Source organism: Eutrigla gurnardus (genome assembly GCF_963514095.1).
Source record: "Eutrigla gurnardus genome assembly, chromosome: 13".
In the NCBI taxonomy this organism is placed as follows: Eukaryota; Metazoa; Chordata; class Actinopteri; order Perciformes; family Triglidae; genus Eutrigla; species Eutrigla gurnardus.
The window spans coordinates 27,562,121-27,586,708 of NC_139936.1; the positions used below are offsets into that span (position 1 = coordinate 27,562,121).

Below are 24,588 nucleotides of genomic sequence, written 5' to 3' on the forward strand. Positions count from 1 at the left end.
TATATATAACAAAAAAGAAGCAGACCATGCAAAAATAGAATAAAAATATGAGAGAGAGTGACTTATCTCACCGTCAGATCCGATAATGAAAAAATTGACAGTTAAACCGTTCACCCGTCCTCCTGTGCTGCTCCCGACTCCGTCCTGCGGTACTCCTTTAGTTTTTCCCGGATCTGCCTCTGGTGTCGGTCCTTGTCTCTGCCGCGACGGGTCTCCGTTGTTTCCCAAGGGAGCAGCTGGGCCAGTGTTTCCTCCGTAACACCTGCACTCTTGGTCCCGCGAGTAACTTCACCCACGGTAAATCCCCGCTTGCGCAGATCCTCCGCAGCATGTGTCGCAGTGTTGTACATGACGGTGCCCGTTGCAAATGTGGCGGAACGTGGGGGAAGGGGGAAGTTGTCCAACAACGCCACCTGGGAAAGTGCCCCAGGAAATGCGCCCCAGGAAATACACTCAAACCCTGTACTGGGGCTACTACAGTAGGTCACACAGATTCGTTACACCAATTTATAGAGAGGACAAGAGACGGACTTCCAAAAATACAATTGTTTTTATTTAACAATAATTTACTAGGGTAAAAATGAGCACATATGTCTTTTACAACCTGAGTGTCGGCTATATCGCAGTAAACAAACTAAACAAAACAGGAACAGGATTAACGTTAGTGGGGCGGGCAGACTAAAGCAAATCAAACCACAAAAAGAAATACTACAAACCAAATCACCACGTGCCACAGCAAAACAAATTAAGGGATGTGAGATGGGACCACCACCAGGGAAGTCTGCCGCACACTGCACCAACTCCTGTCCTGAAAAGAAAAGAAAGCAAAATTATGCGGAGGGACACTCAAAGGTTCGACTGTACAGGCAGCAAAGATTAAAACAGAAGGCCTATACTAAACCACACACACAACACTCACACCCACGCACACCAACAGAAAAGATAAATATTTTAACCTAAATACAAATAATCAAAAATGTACTTGAAAAGAAACAACAATTCAGCTGTGGGTGGGACCAGGCGTAGTGATAGGCCCGTCTATACTGACAACCCCACAGCTAAGTAACTAAATAATCAAATTAAAGATAGACTGTTAACTCAAAAAGGAAATAAATTTATCAAGAAACAAAAAAAATGTTTTAAACAGCTGGCCCACAAAGAACCGAACCCACAAAAAAACTAATCAAAAAAACAAAATAATTCAAACCATAAACAAACCCAAATAAGTAGCAAATTAAATAATTAACCCAGACAAATAAACAAACTAAATTAATCAAAACAAAAGTTGTGGTGAGGATGAGAATCCGGCGCTGCCTGGACAACAGCCGCAACGGGAGCTCACAGTGGACTGTGAGAAAAGGACGTCGTCGAAGACGGAGCAGAAGACGGAGCAGAAGACTCCGTCTGTGCAGTCGCTCCCAGGGCTGGAGGCCGTGAATGGTTTACGTTTGGATAGCCGCTGTGGTGCACGTCACTGGCAGTGCAGTGCAGCCTCACACAGAGTGCAGGAGGAGAAACAGAGGAACCGCTGTGGCTTCAACAGCTACAGCAGGACAGAGAGCAGAGGGCAAACAGCTTTTAGCATAAGGCTACTACAGCCAACAGAGATTAATAAGGGAGCACACTTACCCGAACGAAGAGAGCTTGAGCACCCCAGAACCAGTCAGTCTGCAGTGACAACAGAGAGCAGACGCCAACTCCTCACAATGTTGCAACCCAACCAGCACGGCCAACGACACTGAAAGTGACACATCCCGGCAGCTATCACACCATACTGTGCCATAAAGTTGCATGAAGTAGCAGCACCCACGCTTACCTTGAGAATGACCACATAGGAAACACGCCAAACACACCAAGCAAACCGGAGCACGCCAAGCAAACCGGAGCACGGCAAACCAACGGAGCACGCCAAACAGAGCCCTTCCAGGTGAACGCCAGAGAGAGAGTGCGCCCCGAGGGAGCGCAGTAATTCAACAGGTGGCACCAATGCGCAATCAAGCACCGGTGGTGCTGATTGAGTGGGCGTGGAGCAGAGCAACCCTCGACCTGCCACATTCCATCCCCGCTTTCTGCGTCGTCGCCCCGACGACGAACTACACTTGAAAAGTACACTAAACTAGGACCAAGGCCTAAACAGGACAGACTGCGAATTTACCACTGGCTGTGCAGGTTCAAGTACCGCATTACCCCTGATGCCAACAGGCTGGGGAAGACGATGAACATTGGAATGTTGACCGGCGGTGGAACGGCCAGTGCGACGCAAGGCCGACTGAGAAGGACTGGACTGACCACTAGAGGAAGGGGACACCGAGTGAGGGCGTTCTAGTTCCGCCCTTGAGCCTGAAGTAGGCTCAGCACTTGCTGGTGTCATCACAGCAGGCCCTGTAGAGCAGGGCTGGGCTGGTGCCTCGGTGGCAGAGGGTGCAGAAGTGTCACGGACCAACAACCATAGCTCACCACCTTCAGGTGAATCCGGAGAGCCTGCAAGCGCTGCCGAATCTGGTGGAAGTGGCGCCCTAGGAGGGTGACAACTGGACATGACCTGGGCCTTCAGCATGTCTCGGTGTACCTGCCGAGCCCTATGCAACTCTTCTACAGGGGCAATGGTGTAAACCGCTCCATCTCCGGATGGGGCTTTCAGCACCTGATAGAGCACTGAGCTCCATTTGTCATGAAGCTTGTGTCGACCCCTAACACCAAGGTCTCGGAGGTAGACGTGCTGGCCCACCTGCAAAGGAACCTCCCGAACATGCTGGTCGTGTCGCTCTTTCCGTCGACCTGCAGCAGCCAACATCCTACCACGAGCATTCTCAAATGCCACCTTGAGCCTCGCCTGATGCTCAGTCATCCAATCCTGTACTCCCCCTGGCTCAGCGTCCCGGACCCGGCCCAAAAAGAAAGTCCACGGGGAGCCTAGGTTCCCGACCGAACATTAAAAGGAAAGGAGACTCTCCTGTACTTTGATGTGGCGTAGTGTTGTAACAAAATAACACCTGCGGGAGACAAGAAACCCAATCCCGCTTCCGGGAGACTGGCAATGTCCGCAATAGGTCATGAAGAGTTCTGTTAAAGCGTTCACACTGCCCGTTGCCGGCCGGATGGTAAGGAGTGGTTCGTGATTTGGCTACCTCGTACAAGCGGCAGAGTTGTTGGATCAGGGAACTCTCAAAGCTCCGACCCTGGTCGGAATGAATACGATTTGGAACACCAAACCGGAAAAACCATTCGGTCAGTAAGACCTGAGCCACAGTCGCTGCCTGCTGATCTCGGGTTGGGACTGCCACCGTGTATTTAGTGAACACATCGGTCATTACCAAGACGTTTTCCAACCCGTTCCGTGAGGGTTCCAACAACGTGAAGTCAATGGCGACAATCTCGTTCGGCCGAGACGCCAGCACGTGGCCCATAAAACTATGGGGAACCGACCCTGAATCTTTGGCAACTTGGCAACGTTCACATGTCTGAACCCACCGTTTGATGTCGGCGGACATCCCTGGCCAGTAACAGCGCAGCCGCACCAATTCCGTGGTGCGCTCGATACCCTGATGGCCATGGTCCTGGTGCAACTGGGTCAGGATCTCCTCCTTAAGAACAGCAGGTAGGACAAGCTGGAAGCACTCTTCCCCCCCATCCGAACGAAAAGTCCGGCGGTACAGCACGCCCTCCTGTTCGACCAAGCGGTCCCACTGTTTCAGGAGTGTCAAAGCAGATGTGGGAAGTTGCTGCCTTTCCTCAACAGTAGGCTTAGCCCGCCTCTTCCAAAAGGGCAGAAAATGATCACGCAAAAGAGGATCCACCTCTTGCAAAGAACAAAGGTCAGATGGAGAATGGCCCCGGAAGACAGACACCATCGCCTGGGCTGCATGTACCACTGGGGCAGAGGCTGAAGCTGGCTGGGAGAGTGATGGGACCGAAGTGCCAGGTAAGACATGTTCAGCCAGGCTGGACCCTGACAGATACTGTCGGGAGAGAGCATCAGCATTCCTATTGATGCGTCCGGAGCGATACTTGATCTCAAAATCAAAGACAGCTAGTTGAGAGGCCCACCACTGCTCTGTGGCTCCCAACTTAGCTGAATTGAGGTAGCTCAACGGGTTGTTGTCTGTGAAAACCACACATTTGTGCCCCAACAAATACTCCCGGAACTTTTCCCCCATTGCCCACTTAAGCGCAAGAAACTCAAGCTTCATCGAACTATAGTTATCCATGTTGCGCTCAGTGGGTCGAAGGCCTCTGCTGGCATATGCTACCGGTCGGACCCCATGATCAGTCTCTTGTGAAAGGACAGCACCCAGGCCACTGAAACTTGCATCAATTTCCAAGATAAATGGGCGTGAAAAATCTGCGTAGGCCAACACTGGGGCCGAGACCAACTTCGCCTTTAAGGCTTCAAAGCTTTGTTCGCACTGGGGTGTCCATGCAGAGCTCAGATCCTGCCCAGATCCTCGCTTGGACCTGGTACCTGCGAGTGTTGCCACCAACTGATGCAGAGGGCCCGCCAGCTTAGCGAACCCCTCCACGAACCGCCTGTAATAGCTGGCGAACCCCAAGAACGAGCGCAGCTCTGACACATGGCGGGGCCGCTGCCATTTTGCCACTGCCTCGATCTTGGCAGGGTCTGTGGAAACTCCTTGACTGGAGATGATGTGCCCCAGATAACGGACCTCCTTTTGGAAAAAGGCACACTTTTCAAGTTTCACCTTCAAACCTTCTCTCTGCAGCCGACTGAGGACCACCTCCAGTCTCTGCAACTGTTGTGAGACAGAAGAGGAAAATACAACGATATCATCCAAGTACAAGAGTAGGGATTGGCACTGTTGATCTCCGAACATCCTTTGCATGAGTCTTTGAAAAGTGCTGGGCGCATTGCACAAGCCGAATGGCATCCTGTTCCATTCAAAGAGCCCAAAGGGCGTACAAAAGGCTGTCTTCGGCTTGTCCTGCTCTGCAACAGGAACCTGATTATATCCACTCGCCAAGTCAAGAGTGGTGAACCAGCGAGCTCCGGCAAGGGAATCAAGGCTTTCCTCAATGCGAGGAAGAGGGAATGCGTCCTTCCGTGTCTTGCTATTAAGTAGGCGGTAGTCAACGCACATCCGGAGACTACGATCCTTTTTACGGACGAGGACAATGGGGGAGGCAAAGGGACTATTGCTTTCCCGGATCACTTTGGCTTCAAGCAACTGATCAATGTGAGCCTTCACCTCCTCATACTCAGAGGGGGGGATCCTTCGGTACCGCTGTCTCACTGGAGCCTCGTCAAGCAACGGGATTTCATGAGAAATGAGGTTGGTACAACCCAAGTCACCTTCATGGGTTGAGAAAACTGTCTGATATCTCTGCAACAAAGCATGCACCTCCATCTGTTCTTGTTCTGTTAAAGCAGACAGGTCCATGGCTTGGACCCCGCCCGGTGCCACACCTGAAGCTGCCTGAGATGAGACCGAGGCTGTAGTGGGCTTCACCTCAGTTACACCAGCAGGTAAGCTTACAACCTGGGCCCTACTTAAAACACCAAGACCAGTGCGTGGGTAAAGGAGGACATCGGTCGTCCCCACATTGACCACTGGGACATAAGCTGTACCACGGGTAACCTGGACAAGACAAGGAGACACTAGTAGCCCTGCGGGCAGGCTGGACTCTGCTGGTTCAAACACCACGGCCTGATCAGCCAGCTGTTCCGGACAAGTGGTTGCCACAAGCTTCATTACTCCACCAGGTATGCGTACCGCCCATCTGCCACGAACCCTGGCGAAACCAGTGATGTTCCTCTGGGGTTCTGTGGTGGCCCGATGGCACCGTTGCAAAGCTTCAAGGACAGGTACTGGAGCTTGAACCACTGAGGGAGCATCGAAAAGAGCGGGACCGTACACCGCAAAGAGTTCCCGATAACATCGACGGATGATGTTGCTCCCCAAGATCCCAGGGGCAACAGATGCAACACCGGGAGGGTCTCTTACCACTAAGATCCCACAACCAGGGACCACCTTCCCACATAATGTGACATCCAGCTCCAAATAGCCGATGTAAGGAATACAAAGACCATTGGCTGCCCGCAGTTGCAGCCAATTACAAGACCGGAGGCGCTCTTGGCCCCATGGCGCGAAATGTTCTACAAAGAAACTTTCAGGGATCGTGGACACCATGGATCCGCTGTCCAACAAGCACGAGACAGTGATCCCACCCATCAGGACATTAATATGTGGACAGGACGCCATTATCCAACCGATGAGGTCTTGTTGCGAGCCTCCAACCTCCCCATCTGAGCTTTGGCTCCTCAGCTCAGTGGGCTTCAGTTTTCCGGCTGGGGTGCGGGGCGCGAAAACCCAGCCACATTAGAAGACCGACCAGTGGCAGAACCAACACGGGGACGAGGGGGGACCCGCTCCCCGTCACACTCACTGGCATAGTGACCCGGCTGTTGACACCTTCGGCAAATCACAGGACCGTTGCGAGGAGGCCGCGGTGGAAAGGGGCGAGCCTGCAAAGAAGCCATGGTCTGGGCCAACTGGTGAAGCTGTTCCTGTTGACGCTTCAAGAGTATCTTCACTTCACTCAACTCTGAATCATGGGGTGAGACAAGTGGGGCGGGGCGAGAGCTACCCTGTACCCCATACTACAGACCATAGGCCGAAGGAAGAGAGTGGCTACGTTCCCTTGCACCCCTTGGGGACCCCTCCCTCTCCCATCTAATGGCCTCTCCACGTGTTTCAAGCAAAGAAACAGTGGGGTGGTGGCGAACGAACTGTTTCAATTCCCTGCGAAGGGCACCATCAAACACATGCTCTACGAACTGATCGCGAAGAAGAACTTCAGCATTTGGCAAGGCATCCGGTGCAGACTGTTTAACACGCTCCATCAGGGCCATCAAAGCCAAGGAAAATTCTAACAGCGTCTCACCTTCCTGCTGCTTTCGGGAGAAGAAAGATTGCTGCAGTGTTACATATGACTGAACACAGCCATAAAGTTCAGTCAAAATAGCCAAAACCTTGGCTGGGTCTTCTCTCTCCACACGGGGGCGATATTTGATCTCCTCTCTGGCCTCCCATTCCAGATGGTCAAAAATGAAAAAGGCCCGATCGCGAACAGACAGGTGGCGTGCTTGCATACATGCCTGTAATTCCTCTTTCCACTCAACTATGCCTATACCCGTTCTGCCGTTAAACATGGGACATCTACGATCTCTAGGTATAACAACTAACCGTTCAGTGACCAGGGCGCTAGTACCTGCAGCTGGAGGATTACCTGAAGTGACAGAGGGGGAATCCGCTCTGCTGGAACTGGCCTGGGAAGCATCCCTCGCTCGAGACAGCTGCTCGTTGTCTGCTTTAAGCTGTGCCACTTGCTCTCTGAGCTGCTGCAGTTCCTCCTCCATGGCAAACCGCAGAGGCCACACTCACTGCCTTCAAAATGGAGACCTGGTGTTACCACTGGCAGAAAAAGAAGAGAGAAAAGAGAAAGGTGCTGCCGCTCCGTCTTCACTGCTGCCTCAACACACCACCACAAAACGTAACTTAACAAAAACAAAAGAGAAAGAAAGAAAGAAAAGAACCAAACAAAACAAACCCACACTAGTAACAAAAAAATGGAAGTCACGTCTCTGTCCTCTAACAGTGCATCCTGTCAACAACGCCAATTTGTGGCGGAACGTGGGGGAAGGGGGAAGTTGTCCAACAACGCCACCTGGGAAAGTGCCCCAGGAAATGCGCCCCAGGAAATACACTCAAACCCTGTACTGGGGCTACTACAGTAGGTCACACAGATTCGTTACACCAATTTATAGAGAGGACAAGAGACGGACTTCCAAAAATACAATTGTTTTTATTTAACAATAATTTACTAGGGTAAAAATGAGCACATATGTCTTTTACAACCTGAGTGTCGGCTATATCGCAGTAAACAAACTAAACAAAACAGGAACAGGATTAACGTTAGTGGGGCGGGCAGACTAAAGCAAATCAAACCACAAAAAGAAATACTACAAACCAAATCACCACGTGCCACAGCAAAACAAATTAAGGGATGTGAGATGGGACCACCACCAGGGAAGTCTGCCGCACACTGCACCAACTCCTGTCCTGAAAAGAAAAGAAAGCAAAATTATGCGGAGGGACACTCAAAGGTTCGACTGTACAGGCAGCAAAGATTAAAACAGAAGGCCTATACTAAACCACACACACAACACTCACACCCACGCACACCAACAGAAAAGATAAATATTTTAACCTAAATACAAATAATCAAAAATGTACTTGAAAAGAAACAACAATTCAGCTGTGGGTGGGACCAGGCGTAGTGATAGGCCCGTCTATACTGACAACCCCACAGCTAAGTAACTAAATAATCAAATTAAAGATAGACTGTTAACTCAAAAAGGAAATAAATTTATCAAGAAACAAAAAAATGTTTTAAACAGCTGGCCCACAAAGAACCGAACCCACAAAGAAACTAATCAAAAACAAAATAATTCAAACCATAAACAAACCCAAATAAGTAGCAAATTAAATAATTAACCCAGACAAATAAACAAACTAAATTAATCAAAACAAAAGTTGTGGTGAGGATGAGAATCCGGCGCTGCCTGGACAACAGCCGCAACGGGAGCTCACAGTGGACTGTGAGAAAAGGACGTCGTCGAAGACGGAGCAGAAGACGGAGCGACTGCACCAGGGCTGGAGGCCGTGAATGGTTTACGTTTGGATAGCCGCTGTGGTGCACGTCACTGGCAGTGCAGTGCAGCCTCACACAGAGTGCAGGAGGAGAAACAGAGGAACCGCTGTGGCTTCAACAGCTACAGCAGGACAGAGAGCAGAGGGCAAACAGCTTTTAGCATAAGGCTACTACAGCCAACAGAGATTAATAAGGGAGCACACTTACCCGAACGAAGAGAGCTTGAGCACCCCAGAACCAGTCAGTCTGCAGTGACAACAGAGAGCAGACGCCAACTCCTCACAATGCTGCAACCCAACCAGCACGGCCAACGACACTGAAAGTGACACATCCCGGCAGCTATCACACCATACTGTGCCATAAAGTTGCATGAAGTAGCAGCACCCACGCTTACCTTGAGAATGACCACATAGGAAACACGCCAAACACACCAAGCAAACCGGAGCACGCCAAGCAAACCGGAGCACGGCAAACCAACGGAGCACGCCAAACAGAGCCCTTCCAGGTGAACGCCAGAGAGAGAGTGCGCCCCGAGGGAGCGCAGTAATTCAACAGGTGGCACCAATGCGCAATCAAGCACCGGTGGTGCTGATTGAGTCGGCGTGGAGCAGAGCAACCCTCGACCTGCCACACAAAGAAGACGCGCATCCTGGTTAGTGGTGTCTGGAAGCGTATTCCCCTCTCCTTCAGCGCCTTCTTGATGGGTGTATATTCCTTCCGCTTGTTTTGCACATCCGTCGCATAATCATGGTCAAAAAATACTCGTTTGTTTTGGACACGCAGTTCCTTTTTCCAAGCTGTATGGAGAACTTACTCCTTCACTGAAAACCGGAGGAACCGGACCACTATCGAGCGTGGAGGGGCACTTGCAGGCGGTTTTGGTGCCAGAGCGCGATGAGCGCGCTCTATACCCAGGTCACGGTCCCTATCTAAGGGCAGACTGTCTCCGAGTTCGGTCTTAATCAGGTTTTCAATGAAGGTTACAGCGGATGTACCTTCGGCGTCCTCCGGGACGCCATATATCCTAACGTTGTTGCGCCTGGAGCGACCCTCAAGATCAGACACCTTATCCCGCAGAGCTCGTTGGTCGCGAAGCAGTTGGTTGAGGGCGTCCTTCACTCCAATGTCCCACCTTTCCATATCGGCCACGTTTTCCTCCATCTCATCAACGCGTTTCACCGCGCCCTCAATCTGGCCCTCCGTAACTTGCATTTTCCGATCTATTTCCGTGGAAAATTCCTCCATTTGTTTTTTAATGTCCTCCCGAAAACTGGCATGGAAGTCGGAGAGGTCTTTTTTCAATTCGGCACGGAACGCTGCCATCCCCGCGGTCATGACTTCGCCCACGGCTACACGGATTACGGCCAAAGTATCGCCTTCTCCGGGGCCGCCATCTTGACCTGCTAAAGTTTCGCTAGCCGCGACTTCTTTGTCGATTTGCCGATCGGCGTTGTTCCGTAACCCATATCCGCATTTCCTACTTTTATCCCCATCCATTCTTATTCAGTGTGTATCAATTTGAATGAGCAAAAACGCTTGAATTAGGGGGAAGTAAAAGGCTGGTACCGGAGCTCTGTTTCTAAGCTGTCATGCTGTGTCGAGCGCCACCGGAAGTCGTTCGGCGCCAAATGTTAAAAGAATTTTTCCGTAAACGAATAAATTCACCCAAGGAGGAGATCGGAGACATAAGTAAAGTCGACGTCTGACTTTAATCTTGTACAAGAGGAGCAGTTACAGTGCAACAACGTGTGAGGATGCTACAGAGGAAGTGCTCAAATCATTGTTGTGACTTGAGTCTTTTAAAGGCACAGGAGATAACGCGTCATTGAAAACATGTAATACAAGACATCACGTGCACAGGGCCCCTGATAACGGTTAGCTGTTCTGCAGGATAGCTTTAGGCCCTGTTTAGGTCATCAGTGGAAATACTTAAGTCATTAAAACACTAAAATCATGTGGTTATACAAAATTCTTATAACAGAAATACTTTATTCTTATTTATTTATTTTTTTACAAAGAGTGCATCGATTGATACAATGAGCATTTAACACAAGTGCCAGCCAAAAATAACATTGATTTATTTCAACGTACAAAATTCCACATTAGCGTTTGGGACTATCAGAGCCAATGCTGAAATGTGTAACATATGTAACGCCATAAGCAGACACCAATCACATATAACAAAAACAGTATTTTGAGGATATAAAAGGGTACAACAATGTGTTTTTCAACGTTTTTCAAGCAGGGACATTTTTACAGGGGCACTGGCCCATGTAGGCCCTGTGTAGAACCACCATTGGTTTGTATGTTTCTGTTTTCTGCAGGCAGTACATAAAGATCACTCAATATGTGTCAAGTCATATGAATGTGTCGATTATAGAGTACCAGTGGTTGTAAAGTACACATTATGAGATGATGGCTACTACAAGACTGGTCTCGATATGGCTTGTGTGTCTACTGATTAAGTAACAAACATATTATGTTACTACAAATAACTTCTAGTGTACTTCACCAAATGAGATACATAATTGAGAAAAGTCCATACAAATATTGGCCAGTGTACCAGTGTGAGATTAAAAAATGTGGTTTGAATGGAAGTCAATGAGGCGTTTTTGGCCACGAGGTGTCCAGAGGGACTATCTGGTACTACAGAAAAAATACTAATGCAATCAAATCAATTTTGTTGCTAATCTTTGACATATCCAAGACTCTAATACTCACAAAAGCCCCATCCACTTCCTATTTATTATATGGAAAATAATTCATTTTTGTGTTTTTTTGCGGTAAAAAATAAAATAAATAATTTAACTTGGATTTAAAGGGTTACAATCCTGAAAATGATTGAATGTTTGGTAGTTTTGTGCAAGTTGGAAGTTTTAAGTGTGTAGTAAATTTGAGGAGGGCACAAGGCTTAAAATGTTAAAAAAAATAAGACAATCTTCATTCTGTGCAGTAATCCAGGACACTGATCAAGAGAGAAAATAAAAGTTTAATCACCAATCAACCTCCAGTTCGAAAAAGTGAAGCCAAGGCCGAGGTGCCTTAAACTTGCATTCTCTCTACTGGTCATCAGGGGGAGACTCCTCTGGTTGCAAAAGAAGTCAGATTGCATGGAAGTCCATGATAAAATGACCCTACCCGGGCCCGGGTTCCTTCTGTGTGGAGTTTGCATGTTCTCCCCGTGTAAGCGTGGGTTCTCTCCAGGTTCTCCAGCTTCCTCCCACAATCCAAAGACATGCAGGATGGGGATAGGTTAATTGATTACTCTAAAATTGCATGGTTGTTTGTCTCTACGTGTCAGCCCTGCGATAGACTGGTGTCCTGTCCAGGGTGTACCCTGCCTTTCGCCCAATAACAGCTGGGATCGGCTCCAGCCCCCCCGCGACCCTGAATACGGGATAAGCGGTAGACAATGGATGGATGGATGGATGATTATTATCATTGATCTAAGGGACTGGAGTATACACTGTATTCCATATTTGCTTGGCCTGGCACACTAAACTTTTAAATCCCACTAACCTGCAAGTTGGATAGTCACTACAAGTTTGTGCTGTGCAGCCAAACATTGTTAAAACCCTAGATCTAGATCGCATGGTTTCCAAAGATTGTGGATCTTATTAAAATTATGCACATTGTGTTTGTTTGATGGAACGGTCCATGCAAGTCAGAAAAAACATTGAGTCTTGTATTTAAACAAACATCATATAGCTTGAATGGAGAGCAATATAAGAATATTTTCTTTTCAACTTGAAATCTACTTGTGAAACTAATGAACTCATATTGGTGGTTTCTGTCCGATGAAAAATCAGTGATTACAGATTCTATAGCTCTCAGAGTGACCTTTCCTAATAAATACTGCTGACTCTCTGTTATGATTATGTGTGTACAGTTACAAGCTTTTGACACGTGAATCGTATGAAACACGACAGCCGTGAGAACACCTCAGAGAAATCAGTGTGATATGGCAAAAGACAACAGCCCTGCTGAGCAGGAGAAATATTAAAAGTGTACTGACTGTCTGCGTCAGAGACTGTAAGCCATATGAAAATACATTTAAAAGTTCAAATATATGAGCCAAAATACTTGATAAATAATGTATAGACCTTTTACATTTAAATCTTACAGTGAACTATAGCACATTTTGGTGTGGCCAAGATGTGTTTGAGGTATTTTAAAATGATTCTGAATTAATGTAATCCTGATTTTAATGCAACCAAAAAGTAAAAGTAAGTATTTGAATCATTGTTAGAGGCTATACTACTCAGCGAGTTCAACATACCAGGTATCATCCAGTTATCCAGCTTAAGTAACCCTAACAAAGGCAATCAGAGATAAGCGGTCACACGAAGCTGGTAATCAACTCTGTAAGTCAACCAGGGTTTCCCTGTCCAGCTATGAGTGCATGCACATGAAAGAGGCGGGGTTTGCAGCATTTGACTAATCACAAACATGGATCAGTCTACGGGCAGCGGAGCGGCATATTTCACATACGAGGAGCAAACCATAATCTTACAGAAATACGAAGAAGTTAAACATATAATACAGGCGAAAATCAAAAATAATCTGCCAAATGCAGGAAGGACAGGTGGCAAAAACTCATTAATAGTCTTCTAATATGACTGCCCCACCATCAGGGCACGATTAGATCTGACTTTAAGTACATGTTTGTATGCCATGACATGAAGTGCCGTTGTTAATATTTATTAAATAATTAATTCATATTTAATATTCATGTTGTCAGATTTCACTGTGACCTTTAAAATCAGTCTTGGTTTACTTTACTCTATACTTTATGACAGGAACATTACTGAGCAGAATCACACTCTGAACCGATGTACAGGACAGTAACTGTGTAATTAAAGTCCATTCTTTAGACCAGCAGCTTATCTAATGGAGAGAGGAATTAGATACGCTATCACTTTAAGACACATTTACATCATGGTTCTAAGCAAGCAGCTTTAATAAGTCTAAAAGTTAACATGACAGTAACTCTTGTTCAACAGAAGAGACTGGAAGAAGACAATGTGCTTTTAACTTGTTAGCTGGACTACTTCACTGGTGTGTCGTTTTTGTATGGTTCTCCAGGGGGCTAAGCCCCCGTCTTTAAATCCTAGTGACGTCCCTGCTTACATGAATTCTCATAGTCTCATCATGACAATATCAGCCTCATTCTTTCAGCTGCAATCCTGGCCGTGTAAGACGGACTTGGGAGCAAATAAAAAATGAATATAAAAACATAATTCAAAGTGGTAAGCAGGCTTACTGTCATAACTTAGCCAGCACCTCTGTCAGAGCGTGTGCCACCGTACACTGGTTTAATCATCAACCAGTTATTTTAATTTAGCTTATTGAACTAAAACTAGTAAATGATGTGACAGACACGTCTGGAATGCTAAGAGTCTGGAAAACGTTCAGATCAGGCAGTAAAACATGTGAAATAAAAACCAACACTTTTAGATAACATTTTTTGTCAAGTAAAGAGACATGCCGAGTGCTGTCCCGTTTGTGTTAAGCATGTCAGACCGTCACAGCCTCTCACACTCGCCGTCTACCAGGTGACTTTAGGGGACATTGGGATTGACCTCTCTCTTTTGTATGGCAGTGACGGATTTGGGCTTCCGCAAAAAACAACGCAAGGGACAAACTAAAAAAAAGCACAGGAACATTTCGACGAACAGGAGACCGAATCACCGGTTCTTAAAATGACGACCGCGACATTGAGTCGGTTATTCCATCTCTTGGCGACAATCGGGTTAAATATTAAGACCGAAGTCTGACAGGAGGCGGAAGAGGTGTGCTTTCTTCACCGCACACGCGCGCGCGCACATACCGAAGTTTCCACTTAATGGCAACAACGCTCACGTTAACGTTGAAGCTTCCTCGGAGATCAGAAGGAGGACCGTGCTGGCTCCTGGCAGGTACACGGCTCTCAGGAAACAGCGAGCGGCCGCCCGTGTGTCGGTAGTCCGGTGAACGCCGCTCCGCCTCATGGTTGGGTTTCTAGCCGGACAGGAAAACTTCCGGAGTTCAAAGACGGAAACAAACAGCAGAAGATACTTTTTTACACCCAGAAACAACAACCAGATATACACGAGACCCGAGACCTTCGTTCGATAAGACTGCAGCCAACAAACCTCATCTGGACACATTGAGGTGGGTGTTTGTATTATCATGGGCTACTGTTGCTCGATACTTGAAACATTGGTAATGTACATGGCCCAGATCGGCAGCGAGCGTGGAGCTTTAGGTAGCCGAAGGATCCAAGTGCTACTACATTTTCCGGTTTCAAAATAAAGGCTAAAAAAACGTATATTATAAAAAGCAAATGTTTTTATATATACAATAAGTATAAAACACATCATCTATGTCTCTTATAAGTAAGTAAGACCTCTCTGACAACACACATCAAGAAAATCAACTACTACTACTGTGCCAATTAAGAAAAATTACAAATGAAATGTGCTACTTTTATACCAAATAATAGGTAGTTTGTGAGTATTCATGGTGCTCAAAAAATACTTTTCTCATTAATTCCACAATAGGACTGATGCATTTGTATTCAGGACATCTCTGACTACACACAAACAAGTAAAAGTCCTACATTGAAACCGATACATTTATAATTTATGAATATTTGAGAGGCTATTAAAATACTTTTCTCAATAATCCCAGGATGACATTGATATATGTATCTTCAGGGCATCAGTGTTTACACCCATACTGACAATCAAGCATTTTCACTACATTTGCAATTGTACAGCACCTCGGCCCTTCCTATTGTGCTCTTGACAGCATCCCACCCCGCCTTTTTAAGGGGGTTTTCCATAGTATTGGCCCCTGTGTTATGGACCTGATGAATTTATCTTTGATGACCGGCTGTGTTCCAGCTGCTTTAAAACATGCTGTGGTCCAGTCCCTCATCAAAAAGCATAACCTTGATCAAACAGTTTTATCAAACTTTAGGCCCATCTCCAAGCTTCCTTTTCTTTCGAAGGTCTTGGAGAAGGTGGTATATGAACAGCTTCAGTCTTTTATTTATCAAAATGATATCTCAGAGAAGTTCCAGTCTGGGTTTAAGTCACGCCACAGCACAGAAACAGCGCTTTTACATTTTTTTAATGACCTTTTGACAGCTGACTCTGGTAACTCTGCTGTCCTGGGCCCTCATTTATAAAGCTTGCGTACGCACAAAACGGGGCTGGACACGTGCGTACGCCACTTTCCACGCAAATGTTGTGATTTATAAAAAACAAACTTGACGGGAAAGTGTCCGTACCCTTAAGCAAACTCTGAGGCATGCGTACCGGTACGCACATTCTGGAGAGTGGAAGGGAATCAGCAGTAAACGTGAGAAGAACGTTATATTTTTGATGACTCGCACACATTTAATTACACTCTGTTAAAATGTAAGCCTATTTTTATGTTCTCAGGTTACATGACTGTAAATATTGTTTACTCTTAGAGACACAAGAGGGCGCAAGAGCACACACAATAATTAATGTAATGAATGTTCATGTATTGTATTGTGACCTAATGGACTTCCCGTACATGGACATTTTTATGCGGGACGTTTTTCATATTCCAGTCAGTCCGCGCTCAACCCAACCGGCAGATGGCCACATTTCATTGTTCTGAAATAAATGTTCTATAATGAGAGAAGTCGTCAGCCTCCTTCCTACGCATCGTCAGCAGCACCACTCTGCTGATAAAACTCAACACACTCCATATCATACGTTAGATCTGCGTTATCATGATGAACTCCAACAATGTTTTTGACGCTTTAAATGAGTGATAGTTTTTTTTCATGTTAACACTTTTTAAAATCTGACTTGTATCTTAAATCAAAATAATTTTGAAATATTGAATCAGCGCTGTCACCGCAGGAGGAGGAGACGGCATGTAGGCCTAATACATGCATGTAATACAGTATACGATAAATATCTTCCATTAGACACTGCAGAACACAGCGGGAATAACTAAATATTCTCCTTATTTATGTGCATATATCATCAACGCACATACATACAGCCATTAAGCCATCGTATAATTGTTACACTTATCCTCGTTTTTAAACCACCAGAGCGCAGAGGAAATGCGCTATAATGAGTGGCACGCTGGTGCGCGCTCAGTCGTGGAGCGTGGAGAGCGCAACTTTACCAAACTTCAGGAGGCAGGCTCCACTAGTAATGTAAGGAAGACAACAATCAATGTTCATTGTAAACGTATTATTTTATTAATCACAGTGCGCGTTTGCCGTAGCTCATCTGCAACGTTGTTGATGGCGGTGATTGTGTCTCGCTGAAGTTGCAGGACCGCATCAGTGAGCACCCGACCGCTTGATGTGCCATGCGCCCGGGGTGCGCTGCTGCTTTGCGCAGGACCCGGACGCTGTGCCGAGGGCCCGTCACCCTCCTCACATCACCCTCCTCACCCTCCTCTACAGCACACGCTGCAGACTCTGGAAGGACAAAAACTATTTAACGTTTTGTTTTATATACAATAAAAGTTTAAAATCTGTTTACCCTTATCCCTCTGGTCTCAGTCGCGTCCGTGTCTCCCTCCTTTTCAGACACAATCCCCGTCAAAGTCACATCAAAATCAAACCTCCTCAAATACTCTAGCAATACATTAAATTCATGTTAGGAGCGGAAAGATGTCATTTACCTTCAGATCGGACCACTTTTTCGTAAGTTCTGCCACCGTCCGCTCCGTCCAGCTGACGCCGACTGCAGCAGCACCACTGGCACTGCGTCTTTTTATTCGTGATCCCGCTGCTGTGACCACTAAATTGATTTATTGTCCGGGCCTCCACCTCCCCAACAAGTGTCTCTTTCTCCGTTTCTGAAAAGTTACGTTTCTTCGCTTTTTTCCTGGCCTGTCGCCTTGATTCACAACACGGAAACGATTGCATGCCGGCTCATTAACATAGTAAAATGTGGGCGTGTACAGGGCGGGATTCAGGTACGCACACTTGTAGGTGATCCTGTGATTTATAAAGGGAACATTGCGTACAGCTTGCGTGCGCACAGTTTTATAAATCGGATTTTTGTTTGGCGCACGCAAACTTTGGCTTTTTGGCGTACGTACACTTTTAGTAACTCCTACGCACAGTTTTATAAATGAGGGCCCTGGTCCTTTTAGATCTGACAGCTGCCTTTGATACAGTGGATCATAAAATTCTGTCATGTTTGAACACCTGTGTGGGCATTAGGGGCACTGTTTTGAAGTGGTTTCACTCCCACCTCTCAGACCGGAGCTTCTCTGTCCTTCTCTTGGGCCCCCTCCTTTTCTCGATATATATGTTGCCTCTGGGATCCATATTTAGAAAGTACAACATCTCTTTTCATTGTTTTGCCGATGATGTACAACTCTATCTACCCCTAAAGATAAATGGGCGAGCCTCTGTTCAGGCTCTACTAGACTGCCTTAAAGATATCCAAACTTGGATGGAAGTTAATTTTCTGTCTTTGAACAAAAACAAAACTGAAATCATTTTATTTGGGCAACAAAATCTGCTTGATGGATGTGACAGCGCCATTGGCTCCCTTAAGTTTTACTGTCATCCTTTTGCAAGGAACCTTGGTGTCATTTTAGAGAGTGACTTTAGGTTTGACAAAAACAGATATCCTCCATAGCCAAGACAAGCTCCTTCCAACTAAGGCTGTTGGCAAAAGCAAAATTCTATCTCCCAAGAAATATATTTGAGAGATTAATTCACACCTTTATTACATCTCGTTTAGATTATTGTAATTCGTTGTTTGTTGGCCTTGACCAGAAAGCACTGCGCCGCTTGCAGGTTGTTCAAAATGCGGCTGCCCGCATGCTGACTGGAAAGAAAAAATGCGAGCACATTACTCCTGGGTCATTCCGTGCCAACTCAGCCACCCATGTACATGACACCTCTCAGATTTTGCTGAAAAGCGGTGAAAATATGCCTTATGTTACCAAACAAAGGAATCTGAAGTTTCAGGTCAATATCTCAAATGGTTTGCCCATGGCGTCCATTTGAATTTCAAGTGCCACACCCCTTTTTGACACATTGGAATTTCGCATTTAATTTGTTGGCATTTTTGGAGGCCCATAACTTCTGTTCTAATAGTGATAGAAGGCTGATAATTGCTCTGTTAGTTCATTGTAATGTGTACTTCACAATTCTACATGCATCAACATTCCTTACTGTTTGGGTGAGAGGTGGGTCACCAAAGTCCAATTTCTTTTTGACGGCCAAAATTATTTTTCACTTTTTGGGTGCTCCTAGCACCACGATCAATGATCATATTTATTAACAGGATTATTTGTTATATTTGGGACCTTTGCTCTTGCCAAAATGAATTTGAAGGGTATGGTACCACTGGTGGGGGTTTTATGGGGGTCCAAAACCCTCCTGGGCAGAGGTGACTCTTTTGGAACCCCATATTTGGACCCCCAAATGACCACATGGGCACTTGATGATCCTAATGGGATTTATACCAGATAAAGTTACATATTTTTTCTTTCTTTTAATGAAATAAAACCTTTGACTATGAAGCTCCTTAATATGAATTTCATTCGTCAAAATGCACCATTTTGGACTTTTTTTTTTCCAGAAGTCTGGAATGTAGATCAGTGAGAATTGAGTGATGAAAAAGCATTAAAATAGTGGAAATAACTTAGTATTATGCTCAGTGATGGCAAACAATTAAATATTTAGACTGCTGGCCATTCATTTCCTGAAAATCACAAATTAACCCCTTATCCCCGATGAAAGAGACCCGCCTGTGACAAGCGAGTCTGCAGGCCACTGATGCAAACCATATTCTGACAAATTCATCTATGGATAACTATTATCCAAGAAATTGTGGAACAGTAACATAATTTTGTCATGGTCCTTTTGGTCACGTTTGTATTGGCGAGCACTGCGTCCATAGATGAATTTTACAAAAACATCACCATGTTTATCTGAACCTTCAACAATGTTTCCAATGAACTAGTCATCATCATAGATACAGGCAATGTATTTTCCTGGCTGGAAAATGTAGTTTTGTGGCTGATCTGACTGCGAGTATTCTCCCTCCGGGTGTTCTGTATCCAAGTGTTCTGAATCTGATTGTTGTCCTGCATCGACATCTGTGAATATTGTATCCTGTGATATACTTTTCATCCGTATCTTATTTTTGGAAATTGGTATAAAGCAATGATGTGATCGTGTTCCACTGAACGTTTTGGCCAAGGCGTAACGTCTCTCCAATTTGTACGTTTCCTCGTGTTTTTTAATATTTTCTGCACTAACAAAGAATAATGTAATGTTCTTAATGTTTTCTTTTGCCCATTGAAACATCTCCATTGGTGTCAGAATGTGGTTTGCATCAGTGGCCTGCAGACTTGCTCGTGCTGCAAGTCGCTTGTCACAGGCGGGCGGGTCTCTTTCATCGGGGATAGGGGGTTAATTTGTGATTTTCAGGAAATGAATGGCCAGCAGTCTAAATATTTAATTGTTTGCCATCACTGAGCATAATACTAAGTTATTTCCACTATTTTCATGCTTTATCATCACTAAATTCTCTCTGATCTACATTCCAGACTTCTGGGGAAAAAAAGTCCAAAATGGTGCATTTTGACGAATAAAATCCATATCAAGGAGCTTCATAGTCGAAGGTTTTATTTCATTAAAAGAACAAATATGTATCTTTATCTGGTATAAATGCCATTAGGATCATCAAGTGCCCACATGGTCATTTGGGGGTCCAAATATGGGGTTCCAAAAGAGTCACCTCTGCCCGGGAGGGTTTTTGGAAACCCATAAAACCCCCACCAGTGGTACCATACCCTTCAAATTCATTTTGGCAAGAGCAAAGGTCCCAAATATAACAAATAATCCTGTTTAGAATAAATGTGATCATTCATCGTGGTGCTAGGAGCACCCAAAAAGTGAAAAATAACAGTAAGGAATGTTGATGCCTGTAGAATTGTGAAGTACACATTACAATGAACTAACAGAGCGATTTTCAGCCTTCTATCACTATTAGAACAGAAGTTATGGGCCTCCAAAAATGCCAACAAATGAAATGCGAAATTCCAATGTGTCAAAAAGGTGTGTGGCACTTGAAATTCAAATGGACGCCACGGGCAAACCGTTTGAGATATTGGCCTGAAACTTCAGATTCCCTCGTTTGGTAACATAAGGCATATTTTCACCGCTTTTCAGCTAAATCTGAGAGGTGTCATGTACATGATACCCCGATTTTGGCTGTTTTCACATGGAATGACCCTCCTGTCCTTGCATCTTTGCACTGGCTGCCTATTAATTTTAGGATTCAGTTTAAAATTGTATTAATTGCTTTTAAATGTATGAATGGTCTAGCACCACCTTATTTATCTGAGCTTTTACAGTTGCACACCACTGCTAGGGCACTTAGGTCATCTAACCAGCTGCTCCTGGCAGTACCCAGGTCCAGACTCTCCACTCGTGGAGATAGAGCCTTCTCAGTCGCGGCTCCTAAGCTGTGGAACAGCCTACCTCTCCATGTTAGAGCTGCACAGTCTGTTGAACATTTTAAAACACTCCTAAAAACATCTTTTCTCCTTGGCATTTACTCCCAGCTAAAGCAAGCATTCTTGGCTCTCTCTTTCTTTCCCTCTCTCTCGCTCTCTTTTACTCTTTTTATTCCTTCTTTTTAATCTAAATTTGTTTTAAATTGACTACTATCCCTTGTGTTGTTTTAATAGTTTGTTGTAGTGTTGTGATTAACTCTGTTGTGCTTTTGCAATTGTACAGCACTTTGGTCAACTGAGGTTGTTTTAAATGTGCTTTATAAATAAATTCTGACTTGACTTGACCAATTATGAGTATTGCAAATTAAAGTCATACCTCTGTACCTAGAAATTTAAAAAAGCTAACTTCAAAACCCTTGGGATTCTGGCAAAACATACTGAAAGATGATCATAGTAATTATTTCTGACAATGACTGATACAAACGTAAAAAAAAAAAAGATCTAAGAAACCAAAAAACATTTCTACCCTGACAAGCTCAACCCTTAAACGAACATTACAAGGAAAAAGATGTTAGTAGAGCAGGTCTTGGAAAAATCTCTCTTTGCTGCAACAACTTGCAATGTATTTTTTGCGTTCCATTTTTCGTTGGTTTTTGTCACAGTGAAGCAACATTTCAAAGTTGTGGAATATCACACTCTGTCGGTTGTCTTTTTTCACAATGCCAGCAGGTAAGTATTTGTAAATAAAAAAATAACTCCTTAAAGTGTAAGTTTGGCGGAAATTGAAAATAAAGCTATTTTCTGAATGAAAATACATCAACTAAGCCGTGGAGGAAGTAATTATCGCTCATCACGCAGTTCAGAGCTAGCGCGGGTCGGAGCTAGAGTCCAAAATCGCAAACAGTGGGTTAGCATGGGGCAGACAGCCACACGCTTTCAAAATCGCATTTTTAAACCACTAACATTGCTCAAAACAGCGCCAAACCTCGTCAGCAGCTTGCTCTGGGTGTCTACACATAAAACGAAGCACCAACAACTCAGTTCATGAACCCGAAGTTTATAACAGAAGACAGTTAAGAACACTCACCAATTCTACCCCTGCCAGCTCCTCGCGAAGGATAGTCCGTAAGTGTCGATTACCGAACGAGTTCCCGTGTGAGATCTCGCGTGACATGTATGTGCTTCAGATAAGGCTGCTGTCTAACTATCCCGACGTTTTTACCCACCGTTATTAACTTATATTTGGCCAAACTGCCACTAATTTAAAAGTATACTCGTTTTATTCTGGGCGAAATCTTCAGTTTCACTTTCACTTTTGCATTGCGTTCGGTAATCGACACTTACGGACTATCCTTCGCGAGGAGCTGGCAGCGGTAGAATGATGCGTGATGAGCGATAATTACTTCCTCCACGGCTTAGTTGATGTATTTTCATTCAGAAAATAGCTTTATTTTCAATTTCCGCCAAACTTACACTTTAACTTACAGCTTTATCGTTTGATTGTATTTGTGTATTAATTGAGTAGCCTATTATCAGTTTAAGTGTGACAAAACACAACCATCTATGCATTTAGCCAGTAAACTGCTGTATTTCACATCTAGCCAAATAGCCAAATTAGCTCACCTTCAATTCAGTTGTGATTAGCACATGGACTGTCTTGTGTAGATATGCCACCACTCTGTTGTGTTTGTCTGTGGACCCGGACTGAGAGACCAAAGGCTGAGCGGCTTTAAGTGTTTATTTACAACAGGTAATAGTGCGGCGAGCTGGTGCAGGTGACGTGGCCGTGCGGGCAGGTCGGCAGTAGACAGCCGAGGAGACGAGCAGGCAGGTAGGCAGGCAGGAGTCCAGAGGAGAAGCGCTGGGGATTTCCTGGAGAGCGAAGCCACAAGACAGGCGTTAGCGGAAACAGCTACGGTACAAGGAAGTACGTCCAGGTTTACAAAGAGAGTGATACGGAGCACGTCAACATCACCGTAGGGACTGAATCATCTGGCGATGAAGTGGTGGATAGACCAGGGTTAAGTAGGCTGGAGCTGATGAGCTGAATGGGAACAGGTGCGCCTACTCTGTCTCGGCTGCCGGCACACCCACCGGACACACCCCGGTGGAGGGGCCAGTGAGGGAGAGGAAAGGAGGGGGAAGACAGACAGGGAAAAACACACAAACGGGCACAAAACCCCAGACTGTCCCGGCAGAACCGTGACACACTCATTGTTACAACCATACATTAGACTTTAATTGGTGCTGTTTAAATACTTCACCATTGTTGCACTCAATTTATTAGGCTATATTAATCAAGATTGTTTTGGCTTAATTTATAATATAGCCTAATTTTGCTATAATGTAATAACGTAGGTCTATTACATAAACTCAAACTGGTATCATGGTATGCACTCATTATTATTGCATTAAGACTTTTATAACATTTAAAGTGATGGTTCGGAGTGAAATGCACCCTAGGTAATTTCCACCATGACATCCAGCCAAACACCCCCTCGGAAGCATTTTTAGCGATGATCAGCATTGGTCAAGATAGGGCGATCAGCCGAATGGCTTAGTAATAGCGCGATGGTGCATAGTGTATATCTCGTAAATTTCCCCACTAATAATGCATGGAATGTTACCAAACTGCTGCAGTAGTACACATAGGGTCCGTACTCACAAAACGAGGCATTTTAAAGTTTGTAAGTACATCAGGAGTTTATTTAAAAGAACACTTGCCTGATAGCTTCTACTGCTAAAGCTACCGCTGTTGCGTAGACGGCACTTCCGTGTTTACCCAGCTTCTTCTTCTTCGTTGGTGTTTAATGGCAGTTGGCGTTTCCCCAGCTGTTTCCCCAGAGAGTGCCCCCACGTTGAGACTCTGAGGCCCAATGCCAGGTGCCCTCGACCCCAGTGTTGGGTCACCGACGAACTTCTGTCTAAGGCGCATGACGCAGCGGTGCACATCGGCCCTATCCGTAACTCCCTCAGCCTCAGTCATGCTTCACGTCAGGCTTTTGTTCTGGCGTCGAGAGAGCTGGGGCGTCTGAGGTCCATGAGGGTTCGGGCTCGTCACCAGGTTTGGCTTGAGCAGGCGCCCTTGTCAGGAGACATGTAGGAGACCCTCCGTACTGTCCCAATGGAGTGCTCTACCAGGCATCAATATAACTTTCGAAACTAAAGTTTGATCCTCAAAGATCAAGCGGCTGGATTCCAATTTAATTCACTAATGTTCACACAAGCTTTGTCAATACATATTATAATTCTTGTCATATCATCAATCAGTTTTATAATTGGATGTCTAGTTATCACGTTCTGTTTATATGAACAGCATGCCAGGCCAGAACAAGCTTGGTTACATTGCTAAAATGTTTCTTGGTGATTCAATTCAATTCAATTCAATTTTATTTATAGTGTCAAATCACAACAGAAGTCATCTCCGGACACTTAACACATTGAGCA

At 45.3% G+C, this 24,588-nt stretch overlaps 1 protein-coding gene and 2 long non-coding RNA genes across 3 annotated transcripts in view; 1 reads left to right on the forward strand and 2 right to left on the reverse strand.

Annotated features, from left to right (window-relative positions):
• Nucleotides 1-531: 531 nt before the first annotated feature.
• Nucleotides 532-1,705, reverse strand: LOC311022756. Its single transcript, XR_014598141.1, has 2 exons — nucleotides 1,630-1,705; nucleotides 532-808 (listed from the first exon to the last, which is right to left on the reverse strand). It is a non-coding gene; the product is annotated as an uncharacterized lncRNA (long non-coding RNA).
• Nucleotides 1,706-7,801: 6,096 nt separating this feature from the next.
• Nucleotides 7,802-9,352, reverse strand: LOC311022755. Its single transcript, XR_014598140.1, has 3 exons — nucleotides 9,065-9,352; nucleotides 8,878-8,986; nucleotides 7,802-8,078 (listed from the first exon to the last, which is right to left on the reverse strand). It is a non-coding gene; the product is annotated as an uncharacterized lncRNA (long non-coding RNA).
• Nucleotides 9,353-14,463: 5,111 nt separating this feature from the next.
• Nucleotides 14,464-24,588, forward strand: part of prkab1b (protein kinase, AMP-activated, beta 1 non-catalytic subunit, b) — a 35,100-nt gene continuing 24,975 nt past the window's right edge. The window contains exon 1 of the mRNA XM_084024279.1: nucleotides 14,464-14,823. The gene's annotated coding sequence lies outside the window, so the exon portion shown is untranslated. The remainder of the gene's footprint in view (nucleotides 14,824-24,588) is intronic.